Below are 15,221 nucleotides of genomic sequence, written 5' to 3' on the forward strand. Positions count from 1 at the left end.
GTAAATTCATGAAGGTGAAAGGGGGAGCAAGTCTAAGAAAATGAATTTTGTCAAAGTTTGGCGTTTTGGGATAAAATACGGCCCGAGCTAAAATACCTGGTATTTATGGACTAGTACCATACTAGGTACCTCATGACCATAACAGTAAGGCGTATAAGGTATGTGAAAAGTGAGTAATATTTCAAGTAAGTGAGAATAATTCTCAATTTTGCGGGTAATTGATTAATTACTGGGTAACAAAATATTACCCGATTAACTAATAAGTGGATAAAATTAGTAAAATCATCTCCTCCCAAAAACGTGGCAGTAGCCTACTCTTGATGCAAATGACTAAGTAGTTAGATGATATTAGGTGGCAATCTAATAAAATTCATTACATAAATTGAGTTAGTGTCATATATATCCATAACTACTTTTCTATGCATTATAGACCTTTCATTTGATCATCATCCAATCTCTTTACTTCTTGGCATAAAGGGATTGTTTCAAAAGAATCACTTATGCAAAACGAAAAAGAACGTACAAGAATTCTCACTGCCTTCATTCCCTTAATCACCTAAATTACAGCCATTTTCCCAATCTTGCGACAACCCCCCTACGATTCCCTACCCTCTGATGCCATCAAACACGAACAACTCCTATTCATACTTCTAAATTTCCTAGCTACAATCACTGGCCTCTATCTTCTCTTTGTCCATTCGGCAGATCCATCACCGGCTCGTGTGATTTTTGCTGGTGCAATTTCACTTCTTGGCTATAGTACTGTCAAGAGGATACAATAATCTGAGAATCATAACCTCAAATTGCACTTCTCAGTAGACATGTTTGTTGGCAACGAAATATCAAAACGTTCTCAAACCATACGCTAAGGCTCAATCCAACCAAGAATATTATACGGATTTTTCTCTACTCCAGGTATGTTAAGGCTATTCCTTCATTCTTTTGGCATGATCTATAGTGAAACGAACGTAAACGATACGCTATTTCATAATGAATCTACTCCTAGCAACTAAGGTTGTCCATGTTGTTCTTTCCTTACAAAGTTATTCCAAGAAAGTAGGTATGATCCTTGAGTCCTAGTGAAGTTCATATTGATGGTATGATGTCCATAATGTTAATCGATGGTGCAATGACCTTATGTCTCTCCAAAAGGTTTAGAACGTGACTCCATGAGTCCAGCATGCATTATATATGTATCTATTATACTCTACCGAGCCGCGCTATAGTCGGCCGGGTATGGCACCTATTGTGCAACCACTGATCAGTTGGGTTTACCGAGCTCCACGTGGCCGGGTACGTTTTTACCGAGTCCTCTTTGAGGCCGGGTATGATATGATGATGATGATGCCCACAGAGGCTTATGTTTTTAAAAGTTTATGTATATATATGTATTATGCATTTCATGTCAGTAGCCCCCAGAGGCACTCAGATGTTACAGGTTGTATCTCCTCTATCTCTCTTTACATTACTGTTCTTGTTTATGCTTTCCTGCCTTACATACTCGGTACTTTATTTGTACTGACGTCCCTTTTGCCTGGGGACGCTGCGTTTCATGCCCGCAGGTCCCGATAGACAGGTCGAGAGCTCTCCAAGTAGGCTATCAGCTCAGCGAAAGATATTGGTGCGCTCCATTTGCTTCGGAGTTGCTCGTTTGGTTAGTATGATTTAGACGTGTATTGTTTGGTATGGCAGGACTCTGTCCCGACCTTTATGACATATATGTACTCTTAGAGGCTTGTAGACATATGTCGTGTACGTGAAAGATTATACGGCCTTGTCGGCCTATGTCTTGATTTATAAATAATTATGTTGGCCTATTAGGCCCGTATGTCACGTGTATATGATAATGTAATAAGAAAGATACGTTACGTTGGTACTCGGTTGAGTAAGGTACCGGGTGCCCGTCGCGGCCCATCGATTTAGGTCGTGACAAAAGTGGTATCAGAGCAGTTCTGTCCTAGGGAGTCTACAAGCCGTGTCTAGTAGAGTCTTGTTTATGGGTGTGTCGTGAACCACACTTATAAGCAGGAGGCTACAGGGCATTTAAGATTGTCACTCTTTCTTCTCACTCTAGATCGTGTAGTAGAGCTCAGTCATAGGAATTCAAATTCCTAAATCCTATTCGTAACAAGACAATACCCTTTTCCGAAAAGAAGGTTGGAAGGAGAGATTGTGGTGGAAAGGCTGAGTCAGAGGACTTGGATTTTTGTATGATGCCCACGATAGGTAAATCATGGGTATACTGAAAGGTGTAAGCTTCCTGATAAGAAGCCATAAGGCAAGAATGCCTATCCATCTTCATGGTGAAGGACAATGAGATATTAAGAAGATAAGTACAAGTTTCAACAAGTAAAAGGAGCAAGGTGAAAAAGGGTACGAGGTACTAAGTTAATGAAGGTTAACAACGTTTATAATTGAGGCAGAGGAACATAAGCTTTTTGAGTTATATTCTATAGTAACAAAGGTATATAAAATTGGTCGCACCCCTTCCAGATATGCCCTATGGGGGTTAACAAAAGTAGTATAAGAAGATATGATGGATGAATTGTTTGCGTCTGTTGACATTTCCGAAGGATATTGCAAATATGCTGATAGATCTCCTTATGAGACACCAGATGGTGCACTCTGAAATAGTGCAACCAGATATGAGTACTATAAAGACATGCACTATAAGCCTTGAAGGGATAAATATTTCCTTAGTGTGGCTCACGTTCCTAGTAAAGAGAGAACGTTAAAGCAACTTGAAGAGCCATTGAATAGAGCAAAGGGAAGCTAAAAACAAAAGAATGTCTTGTTCAAGTTTTCAGAATAAAGTGATAGGCATAAATGTTATCAGAAAATAAGAAAAGAGTTAATGAAGCATTATGAGTAAGATGTGATACATGAATGACGACGGTAGATCAAAATATGACAGTATTACAAAATCTATAGTCAAGTGAAGGAAGAAACGAGAAGTGACAGGCCTTAGGACAAAAAAAAGTATAGGCCATACAATCATGTCCTCATTCGAGAAATAAGTTCGCAACTCTAGCGTGGTTACCAAGAGGAAAAGTTAGGCCCCAGAGTAATAGAACCAGTATGGATTGGTGAACAAGATAAACTAAGCATGAATTAGGGACTGAGTGACTGATGATAGTCGACATCATAAGAACTTCAGATTTTCTTCCGCTAATAATAGAATGGACGACAAAAGAAAATTCATGAGAAATTCGGAGAATGATCATTCAGGAAGACGCTTCCCTACAGCAAGCAATGTGAGCAAAGTTCAGCTTAAGGGGTTGTATGTGCCAGTTATACTAAATTTCACCCTCGTAAGTAAGGGATTCTGCTATCCTTGGTACGGAAGGATTACCGCAAAGCGAGTAAGGGTCATTGATGATGTGGAAGGATGCAAAATATGAAAAGGTGAAACATCTATAGGCAGGTCGTCGTAGCTCCAACTCTTAGTACACCCCTAAAGGGGGGAATATGGAGTGATGTGGCATTAAGTCACAATTAAGTAGTTCTACTGACTATGGAATAGTAAAGGAAGAATGCGATAAATGAAAGAGGAATGATATGGCACTTATCCAAATCTCATAGATACGCTACGATTCAAGAATATTGTGCAGTCAAGGAGAGAAAGTAAAGGTACCTGCCCGAGGTGTTATTAATAAATAAGGATTCAGTGCGAGACGTAAGTTAAGACAAAGGAAATAACCCAAGAAAGATTACGAGGAATATTGATATGAGAATGGGACAATGAGTAGTTAGTAATTGGTCAGGAAGATCCCAGTTATGGCTAAAGAGGAGGTTACAGATGAGTCATCAGATCGTGTAAGATAAATATTGTAGAACCCAACATGGAGAATTCAGCCTCGAAGAACATCATTATAATACTTGAGAAATATTCAAATACGAGTTGCGATAGTTAAAGGTACCGTATGAGTATTACGGAAATAAAAGATAGTTCCACTGGGAAGACAGTCGAAACTTCAGTTCAGAAACAGTCGTACGAGCAGATAAGTATGGAGGTAAGTAACTAAGGACAGTTACAAGTGAGCACGAACATCAAAAATTCTATCGGCAATATGGTATAATAAGTTGGCATCTTTACAAGAGTTAGAGGGTCTTCCCTAAGTACTACGACGAAAGACTAGCTGAGAAAATAAGGAAGAAGACTTCAACCTCAGTACAACGACCTAAAGAGGAAATGGTCGTGTGACAACAGTCTCAAAACAANTCAGTGGGTTTACCGAGCTCCACGTGGCCGGGACGTTTTTACCGAGTCCTCTTTGAGCCGGGTATGATATGATGATGATGATGCCCACAGAGGCGTATGTTTTTTAAAAGTTTATGTATATATATGTATTATGCATTTCATGTCAGTAGCCCCCCAGAGGCACTCAGATGTTACAGGTTGTATCTCCTCTATCTCTCTTTACATTACTGTTCTTGTTTATGCTTTCCTGCCTTACATACTCGGTACTTTATTTGTACTGACGTCCCTTTTGCCTGGGGACGCTGCGTTTCATGCCCGCAGGTCCCGATAGACAGGTCGAGAGCTCTCCAAGTAGGCTATCAGCTCAGCGAAAGATGTTGGTGCGCTCCATTTGCTTCGGAGTTGCTCGTTTGGTTAGTATGATTTAGACGTGTATTGTTTGGTATGGCAGGACTCTGTCCCGACCTTTATGACATATATGTACTCTTAGAGGCTGGTAGACATATGTCGTGTACGTGAAAGATAGTACGGCCTTGTCGGCCTATGTCTTGATTTATAAATAATTATGTTGGCCTATTAGGCCCGTATGTCACGTGTATATGATAATGTAATAAGAAAGATACGTTACGTTGGTACTCGATTGAGTAAGGTACCGGGTGCCCGTCGCGGCCCATCGATTTGGGTCGTGACACCATACCACCGTCTACCACTTTAAAAAGAGTTGTTTTCATCATCGTGGGCAACAAAATCTCTCCTCGGGTTGTCACGCTCCCGAGGTTGAATCCAGTAAGGAGTTTTGTGGCCGGAATGATGCTTCCGGTGAGTTTAGCCTTCTCTAATACTCTCCATTGTATGATATTGTCCGAACTTCCTGGATCCACTTGAACACGTTTAATTTTAAAGTCTAGCACATTTAAAGAAATTACCAGTGCGTCGTTGTGCGGTAGCAGCAATCCGTCTGCGTCCTCCTCCGTGAAAGTGATATCGTCTTCGGCGACTTCCTGGAGCCTTTTGCTGTAGGTTATTGATGCTTTCGTCTTTTTTGCTGCCGAAAATATGACCCCGTTGATCTAGTTCCCCCGAAGATCATGATGATCGTCTGGCGCGGGGGATCTTCCCCTGCTTTCGAGGGTTCCGTGTTATTCCGGTTGCAACCATAGTTGTTTTTAGCCCGGTCACTTAAGAATTCTCTGAGATGACCATTCTTCAACAGTGTCGCCACTTCTTCCCGGAGGTGTAGGCAATCCCTAGTCCGGTGTCCATTCGTCCCATGGTATTCACACCACAAGCTGGTATCCCTATGGCTGGGATCAGACCTCATTGGCTTTGGAAATCATGCTTCCTTGATGTTTTTTCATAGCTGATATTATCTCTACTACGCTGACATAGAAATTGAATTCTGATAGCGTCGGTAGGAAGGATCCCGCGTACCTGACGCTTCCTTATCCTGCAATGATCTGTTATTTCGACCGCGATCAGACATTCTGTCTGTAGCGAATCTATCTACTAACCAGAAAACTTTGCCGCGGCCTTCGGTCCATTCATAGGGCAAAAACCAGCCCCTCGAAGATCGTCTGTTCGTGTCAAAGTCGTCTTTTGATCTTTCTTTGTTCTTGTCCCTTCCTTTTGCCGACGATGAGAAACCAGCCTGATCATCTTCGATCCTTATCTTTGACTCGTACTGGTTGTGGACATCCGCCCAAGTAGTTGCTTGGAACTCAAGCAAACTTTGCTTCAGTTTTCAGGAAGCGTTTGAACTTCTCAGATTCAGTCCCTTGGTGAATGCTTCAGCCGCCCATTCGTTTGGAACACCCGGGAGCAACATCCTCTCTTTTTAGAACCGGATAACAAATTCTTGTAGCAACTCAGATTCTCCTTGTGCAATCCTAAATATGTCGGCCTCTCGGGCTTGCACCTTTCTGGCCTCAGTGTGAGCTTTATAAAAGAGTCTACGAGCATCTCAAAAGAATCTATAGAATGCTCGGGTAACAGTGAATACCACGTCAAGGCTCCCCTCGTGAGAGTCTCTCCAAATTTCTTCAGCAAAACAGATTCAATCTCGTGATGAGCTAAATCATTCCCTTTTATCCGCCGTTTTATAGGTGGTAATATGCTCCTGAGGATCTGAAGTTCCATCATACTTTGGTGTGTCACGCATTTTAAACCGCTTCAGGATTAACTCCGATGCCGCGCTCAGTTTGTAAGGCAACTGAGTATACTTCTTCGAGTCTGGTCCTTTCAGCACCAGTGGTGCACCCGGGATTTGGTCCATGAGGGCATTCACTTCTCTCATAAACCATAAAAGTTCGTTCTTGAAGGGATTGTTTTTGTTATTGGGGCCAGATCCGTTCCCCCCAGATCCATTGGAGCCAACCTCGCCCCTCGGGGTATTATTGTCGGCCCTCTGAGTTGTTTGATTTGCGGGAACACCGGGAGGAACTGGATCTCGTCTACTTGCGTTATTGGAAGCCTCCGATAATGCCTGCTTCAACTCCGTCATAACCTTATCCTGCCATGTGAGATGGCCGAAAAATGATTGCTTGTTGCTCTTGTAGGACCCTTACCGTATCAACAACATGTTCCTCTTCAGCATCATCATGAGTTGCCTCCCGAACATGTCGCGGGTATCGCCTGTCATGGACCGACGTGGCATCATTCCCCTCATTGTGGGTGTCACTGATTGAATCCTCAAAATGAGGTTGATCTCCTCGAACCTCAGGATTATGTGCATTGTTAACACCGTTATCTACTATTTCTTATGATTCTTACTAAGACAAATGATCAAAACGCATTAGTAAAAGAGGCAAGGATCAACTTAATTACACGGCTATCTAGACCCACAATAGGCGCCAAACTGTTTACTCATAAAGTAAAACGGTTGAATTTATACGTGGTTTCTAGACAAGTGAATTAATTCGATCCTGAAATAATGAAATTATAACGACCCGGCTGGTCGTTTTAAGAATTTACGCCCCGATCCTCTATTAACTGCTTTCCCCGTGTTTGTTTCTGCAATTGTGAGTTGCCAGGAGGATTTATTTGGAGTTCCGGAGAGTGTTGGGACACTTAGTCCCTAAATGAGAGTTTAAGCTTTAGAACTTGGACCATAGTCGGAGCAGTGTGAAGACGACCTCGGAATAGAATTTCGTTGGTTCCGTTAGCTCCATTGGGTGATTTCGGGTTTAGGAGCGTGTTCGGATTGTGTTTTGGAGGTCCGTAGCTTAATTAGGCTTGAAATGCCGAAAGTTGAATTTTTGAAGTTTCCGGTTCGGTAGTGAGATTTTGATATCGGGGTCGGAATGGAATTCTGAAAGATAGAGTAGGTCCGTTGTGTAATTTGGGACGTGTGTGCAAACTTTCAGGTCATTCGGACGAGGTTTGATAGACTTTTTGATCAAAAGCGGAATTCGGAAGATTCTTGGAACCTTAGGCTTGAATCCGATGTTATTTGGTTGATTCGATGTTGTTTGAGGTGTTTTGAAGATTTGTATAAGTTTAGATACTGGTATATGACTTGTTCGTGCTTTTGATTGAGGTCCCGGGGGCCTCGGGGTGGTTTCGGATGGTTAACGGGAAGTTTGGAGATGGGATTTGCAGCTGAAGCTACTGAGTTTGCTGTCATAACCGCACCTGCGGTTTGGGGACCGCAGGTGCGAGCCCGCAGAAGCAAAAGGGAAGCCGCAGATGCGGCCAAGAGGAAGAAAGGCTGGAACTGCAGAAGCGGCTACTGGAGCGCACCTGCGATAGCGCAGGTGCAGGCCTTTAAGTAAAAACCGCAGATGCGGTGCTTTGGCCGCAGATGCGGTACCGCAGGTGCGGTGTAGGGACCGCAGGTGCGAAAAGCCTGGGTCAGAAAGTATAAAAGACTTCCTTCGCGATTTTGGTCATTTTTCTCAATATTTCAATTCGGGGTGGAGCTTTTGGGAGCATTTTCAAGGGAGATTTTCAGAGGGATTCATTGAGGTAAAGTCTTTGGTCCTTAAGATCATTATTATGATGATTTTTATCGTTCTAAGCATGAAATTTGAAGGAAAATCAGTGGTAAATTGGGGGTTAGGGCTTGGTTAATTGGAGAGCTTTGAGTGGTGATTTGAGGGACCATTTGGGGTCCGATTTTGGTACTTTTGGTATGACTGAACTCGTGAGAGTGTGAGGATTCCAAATTTGTAAATTTTACCCGATTACGAGACGTGGGCCCGGGGGGCATTTTGGTCATTTTTCCTAATTTCGCGTATTAGCTTAGAATTAATTAGTGGAATCAGTTACTTGAAGTTATATTTACGTTATGCAATTGATTTTAATAGATTTGGGCCATTTGGAGTCGAGTACTCGTGGCAAGAGCGTGGTTTCGGGTTGATTTTGAGTCGGTTCGAGGTAAGTGGCTTGCCTAACCTTGTGTGGGGGAACTCCCCTTAGGATTTGGTATTGTTGATAATTGAAATGCCATGTACGTGAGGTAACGAGTGCTTACTTGTGCTAATTGTTGACAATCCTATTTTCATTAGGTAACTAAAATTGTGTTTTCCTTTCCTGTTTATACTACTTGCAATTTAAACCTGCTATTAGCTTAGGGAAGCATGTCTAATTGACTTAATTGCTTTATTTGCTCAAACTGCATTATTTGGATTATGTGCAGCATGCTAGGTTAGAAATACCTGTTTTACCTTAGTATGAAATTTGAATTGAATTGAGTATTCTTCGTGTTGCTGCTGTGTGTTTACTTTGGGACTACGGGACGGTATCCCGGGAGATCCCCCCCCCCTGCCTGTTTAGTTTGGGACTACGGATTTGTATTTCGGTAGATCCCCCTGCACATTTATATTGGAACTATGGGACTGCACCCGATAGATCCCGCAGTACTGGGTATTTACATTTGGGACTACGGATCGGGATTCCGGTAGATCCCCGCGCACTATGAGTTGGACTACGGGACGGTATCCCAGGAGATCCACTGGATATTTATATTTGGGACTACAGGACGGTATCCTGGGAGATCCCCGGTTGTTATCTCTATGTTGAGCTGTATTCTTTCTGTGACAACTTCTGTCTCTGTTATAGTTGTTATTCTTAATATCCTGTGTTACTTCATACTGTTAGCATTTAGTTATATTGTCGTATTCTATACTGCTTTAACTCGTTTTTCAGCTATAATCAGTAGGGCCCTGACCTTCCTCATCACTACTCGACCGCGGTTAGGCTTGGCACTTACTAAGTACCGATGTGGTGTACTCATGCCCTTTCTGCGCATGTTTTCCATGTGCAGATCTAGGTACTTCGACTTAGCCCTACTACCCTTGAGGCGAGGTGATCCTCCAGAGACTTCGAGGTATATCTGTCGTGTCCGCAGACCGAGGAGTCCCTTTGCATTCTCTCTCGTAGTATTAGCCCTTCTGTATTTACTTTTGTTTAGACACTCCGGAGTTAGAACACTGTAGTTATTCCACAGCTTGTGATTTCGTGAGATTCCGGGTTTTGGGAAAAAGTAGTTTCATTTTGAGAGGTTGTATTGTATATGCCGAGCGGCATCTTAATCTTTCATTATGTTATTCCACAGTTTTTTGGCTAGTTGTATTTTGTTGTTTCTCTTTTCGCAATTTGTTAGGCTTACCTAGTCGTAGAGACTAGGAGCCGTCACGATAGTTCCCGGAGGGCGAACTTGGGTCGTGACAAGTTGATATCAGAGCTCTAGGTTCATAGGGGTCATGAATCACAAGCCGGTTTATTAGAGTCTCGCGGATCGGTACGGAGACGTCTGTACTTCTCTACGAGAGGCTATGTAACTGTTAGGAAAATTCCACTTCATTTGATTTCCTTGTCATGCGAGATTTTTGATATCACAATTCTAACTTCTGTCTTCTATTCTCTCCCAGATGGTGAGGACACGTGCTATCCAAGATGATCAGGCACCCGCGCCCCCTACTGGAATCGTCAGAGGCTGGGGCTGGGGTAGAGGCCGAGGACGCGCACGTGGTGCAGCCAGAGCACCCACGCGAGCTGCCACCGAGGTGCCACCAGCAGTTCCAGCCGAAGTCCAGACACCTGATACGCCTACTGCTACTACTACTCCAGCTCTCCAGGAGACTCTGGCACAGTTTATGACTATGTACACCACTCTAGCTCAGGCAGGGTTGCTTCCCCTTGCTGCAGCCACATCCCGGGCCGGGGGAGGAGCACAGACTCTCGCCGCCTGCCTGAGTAGCGAGTGCATGCTGAGCAGATCCTAGAGATTGTACCGGCATAGCCTGTAGCCCCAGCTCAGCCCGAGGAGAGGGCAGTAGCTTTAGAGGAGGAGCAGAAGAGGCTTGAGAGGATCAAGAAGTATCAGCCTCCTACATTCAGTGGACTAGCATCAGATGATGCTCTGGGATTATAAGAGGAGTGCTACCGTATCTTCCATACCATGGGTATATCAGGATCGAGCGGGGTTTCCTTCACTACCTTTCAGCTTCGAGGAGCCGCCTATTAGTGGTGGCATGCTGATGAGTTAGACAGTCCGGACGAGGCAGCTTCCCTGACTTGGACTCAGTTTTCAGATATGTTCATGAGAGAATATGTTCCCCAGAGCCTCAGGGACGCTTGGCACGCAGAGTTTGAGCATTTGCGCCAGGGTACTATGACTGTCTCGGAGTATGCTGTCCGTTTCACCGACTTGGCTAGGCATGCACCGGCTTTGGTTTCTACTGTTCGCGAGAAGGTTTGCCGGTTTATTGATGGACTCATTCCCAGCATCAGGTCTAGTACGTCTCGGGAGTTGGAGATGGATATTTCTTATCAGCAGGTGGTGAGCATTGCTAGGAGAGTAGAGGGTATGCATGCTCGAGACAGAGAGGAGAGGGAGGCCAAGAGGTCTCGAGAGTCGGGCCATTATTCTGGCACCCGTGCCCCTGCTTCAGCTCGTCATGGTAGGGGTTATATGAGTCGCCCCGTTCATTCAGCTCTTCTAGCAGCCATTGGTATTCCAGCTCCTCCTAGACCTTAGGAGCCTTATTATGCACCACCAGTATCTAGTGCACCTCCTACACGGGGTGCTTCCAGTGGTCAGTCCAGCAGACCTGGCCCGAGCCAGTCACAGCCGCAACGTTCTCCCAGAGCTTGTTTTGAGTGTGGTGACACACGCCATATGGTGAGGGATTGCCCTAGACTTGGGAGGGGTGCACCTTCACAGACTTCTCAGCCACAGCGCGCCCCACAGAGTTCTCAGGCTATGATCACAGAACCGGTTGCTACCCCACCTGCTCAGCCAGCTAGAGGTGGAGGTCGGGGAGGTAGAGGTCGCCCTCAAGGGGGAGGCCAGGCCAGATACTATGCCCTTCCTGCCCGTACTGAGGTTGTCGCCTCCGATTCTATCATCACAGGTACTATCCTGGTCTGTCATAGAGATGCATCAGTTCTATTCAATCCAGGCTCCACTTATTCTTATGTGTCCTCTTATTTTGCCCCGTATTTGGGCGTATCTCGGGATTCTTTGAGTTCTCCTGTTTATGTTTCTACTCCTGTTGGAGATTCTCTTGTTGTGGACCGCGTTTATCGGTCGTGTTTGATTGCTCTTAGTGGTTTTGAGACCAGATCCGTTTTGTTATTGCTCAGCATGGTAGACTTTAATGTTATTCTGGGCATGGACTGGTTGTCGCCCCATTATGCTATTCTTGATTGTCAGCGAAAATCGTGACGCTAGCTATGCCAGGTGTACCGCTGGTAGAGTGGAGGGGTACTTTAGATCATACTTCCAGTAGAGTTATTTCATTCCTTAAGGCTCAGCGTATGGTTAAGAAGGGGTGTGACGCGTATCTAGCTTATGTGAGAGATATCAGTATTGATACCCCTACAGTTGATTCAGTCCCTGTAGTACGGGATTTCTCTGATGTGTTTCCAGCTGACCTTCCGGGCATGCCGCCCGATAGAGATATTGATTTTGGCATTGATCTGTTGCCGGGCACTCAGCCCATTTCTATTCCTTCGTACCGTATGGCTCCTCCTGAGTTGAAGGAGTTGAAGGAGAAGTTACAGGAATTGCTTGATAAGGGTTTCATTCGGCCCAGTGTATCACCTTGGGGTGCTTCTGTCTTGTTCGTGAAGAAAAAGGATGGTTCTATGCGTATGTGTATTGATTATCGCCAGTTGAATAAGGTTATCGTGAAGAACCGTTATCCCTTGCCTCGTATTGATGACCTGTTTGATCATTTACAGGGTGCTTGTGTGTTTTCTAAGATTGACTTGCGTTCAGGCTATCATCAGTTGAAGATTTAGGAGCCAGATATCCCGAAGACTGCCTTCAGGACTCGGTATGGTCATTACGAGTTCCTTGTTATGTCATTTTGGTTGACCAATGCCCCAGCAGCCTTTATGCATTTGATGCATAGTGTATTCCGGCCATATCTTGACTTATTCGTCATTGTCTTTATTGATGAAGTCGGGAAGATCATGAGCAGCACCTGAGGACAGTGCTTCAGACTTTGAGGGAAAAGAAGTTATATGCAAAGTTCTCGAAATGTGAGTTTTGGTTAGATTCCGTGGCATTCTTGGGCCACGTGGTTTCGAGTGAGGGTATTCAGGTGGATCCGAAGAAAGTGGAAGCAGTGCAGAGTTGGCCCAGACCATCCTCAGCTATAGAGATCCGCAGTTTTCTTGGCTTGGCAGGTTATTACCGTCGATTTGTTGAGGGGTTCTCATCTATTGCAGCACCTATGACCAGGCTGACCCAGAAGGGTGCTCCGTTCCAGTGGACGGAAGAGTGTGAGGTGAGATTTCAGAAGCTCAAGACAGCTTTGACTACAGCCCCAGTCCTGATATTGCCTACAGGCTCGGGGTCTTATACTGTCTATTGTGATGCCTCGAGGATTGGCCTTGGAGCGGTGTTGATGCAGGACGGTAGGGTGATTGCCTACGCGACCAGATAGTTGAAGGTTCATGAGAAGAATTATCCTGTCCATGATCCTGAGTTAGCTGCTATTGTTCACGTCTTGAAGATCTAGCGTCATTATTTGTATGGTGTGCCTTGTGAGATTTATACTGATCACCGGAGTTTGCAGCATTGGTTCAAGCAAAAGGACCTTAATTTGCGCCAGAGGAGGTTGTTAGAGCTGCTGAAGGACTATGATATCACTATTTTGTATCACCGGGCAAGGCCAATGTGGTGGCCGATGCTTTGAGTCGCCGGGCGGAGAGTTTGGGGAGTTTGGCTTATTTACCAGCAGCGGAGAGGCCCATGGCGATGGACGTTCAAGCCTTAGCCAGCCAGTTTGTGAGATTGTATCTTTCGGAGCCGAGTCGGGTCCTTGCTTGTGTGGTTTCTCGGTCTTCCTTGTTTGATCGTATCCGAGAGCGCCAGTTTGATGACTCTCATTTGCTTGTCCTCAAGGACAAGGTTCTGCGAGGTGATGCCAGAGATGTGATCATTGGTGATGACGGGGTATTGAGGATGCATGGTCGGGTTTATGTACCCAATGTTGATGGTCTTCGGGACTTAATTCTAGAGGAGGCCCATAGTTCGCGGTATTCCATCCATCCGGGTGCCGCGAAGATGTATCAGGATTTGAGGCACCACTATTGGTGGAGGCGGATGAAGAAAGATATAGTTGGGTTCGTAGCTCGGTGCCTCAATTGTCAGCAGGTAAAGTATGAGCACCAGAGACCGGGTGGATTGCTTTAGCAGATAGAGATTCCGAAGTGGAAGTGGGAGCGTATCACCATGGACTTCGTAGTTGGGCTCCCACGGACTTTGAGGAAGTTTGATGCCATTTGGGTGATTGTGGATCGGCTGACCAAGTCCGCGCATTTCATTCCTGTGAGTACTACCTATCCTTCGGAGCGGTTGCAGAGATTTATATCCGGGAAATTGTCCGTCTGCATGGTATTCCAGTTTCCATCATTATGTTCTAAACGTCAATACCACACAAGAGGGGGGGGGGGATTTGTGTGGTACCCAATTTTCGCTCTAGAAGAACCTGGTTCTTCTAGGTGTACTTACTACTACTGTTTGCGGAATTAAGAGTACATAAAATAAAGAACACAGAGATTTTTACGTGGAAAACACCTGGCTCAAAAGGTGAAAAAACCACGACCTACTACTCAGTAGGATTTTCCCAAACTTCCACTAAAATCACTGAGCCAAAACAGCATTTACAAAACTCTTGTAAACCTAAGGATTAAACTCTATTCCCAGTGTGGCACAAAACCTCAACTGTTGCGACACTTTCAAGTTAACTCTAACTTGAATACTCAAAGTACCTAATACAATTGCTTCTATGAAAGCTGGAAAGGTACAACTTTAAAACTCCTACTACAATTGAACTAGAATAAAAGAAAAACACAATGGAATTGGTTCTTCTATCTTGTCCAAGTAGCTTCAGGAATGCACACTTGAATCTCACATAAATTGCTTGCAAAATTGCCTCGCTCTTTTGCTCTCAATTTAGTTTAACTTCTGCGTTTGTGCAATACCTGTAAAAGAGAACAATCACTGTTATTTAATGAGTTAGTAATCAGAGTTTGATTGAGACTCAATTGCTGATCTTCCATCAGTTGAGTCCTTGAACAATACAAACTCCAACCATATCCTTTATCCGGATTGTGTCCTCTTCCTATGAGGAGACTTTCTCTCCTCCTCCAATATGCAACCTTTTCGATTAGTTCAGGAGATATTGCTGCTTGATCACTGAGACTTATCTCCTTCACGTGTATCTCACATGTCTAGGTTGATAAATACTGTGCCTCACATGATGGACCTGGTCCATGACTGAGTTCATTTGTCATTCTTCAAAACTTCACCTGAACTTGGGCTAACAAATTCCCCCTTTTTGATGATGACAAACTCTATGCTTTTATGAATCAAAAAGATCTGTAAGAACTCAGCTAATTTTAACTTATCATCAAGGACCAGGTTTAATTAGGTTATAAATATCACATTATTCAGAATAAAGATTAAAGCACAATATCTCTTCCCCTTTTGGCATCATCGAAAAGTTGCATAAACATTGTGAAACCCAGAATTTAGTAATTACTCATGGCCACTTGGGCAACT

Source organism: Nicotiana attenuata, chromosome 8, assembly GCF_001879085.1.
Source record: "Nicotiana attenuata strain UT chromosome 8, NIATTr2, whole genome shotgun sequence".
Taxonomy (NCBI): domain Eukaryota; kingdom Viridiplantae; phylum Streptophyta; class Magnoliopsida; order Solanales; family Solanaceae; genus Nicotiana; species Nicotiana attenuata.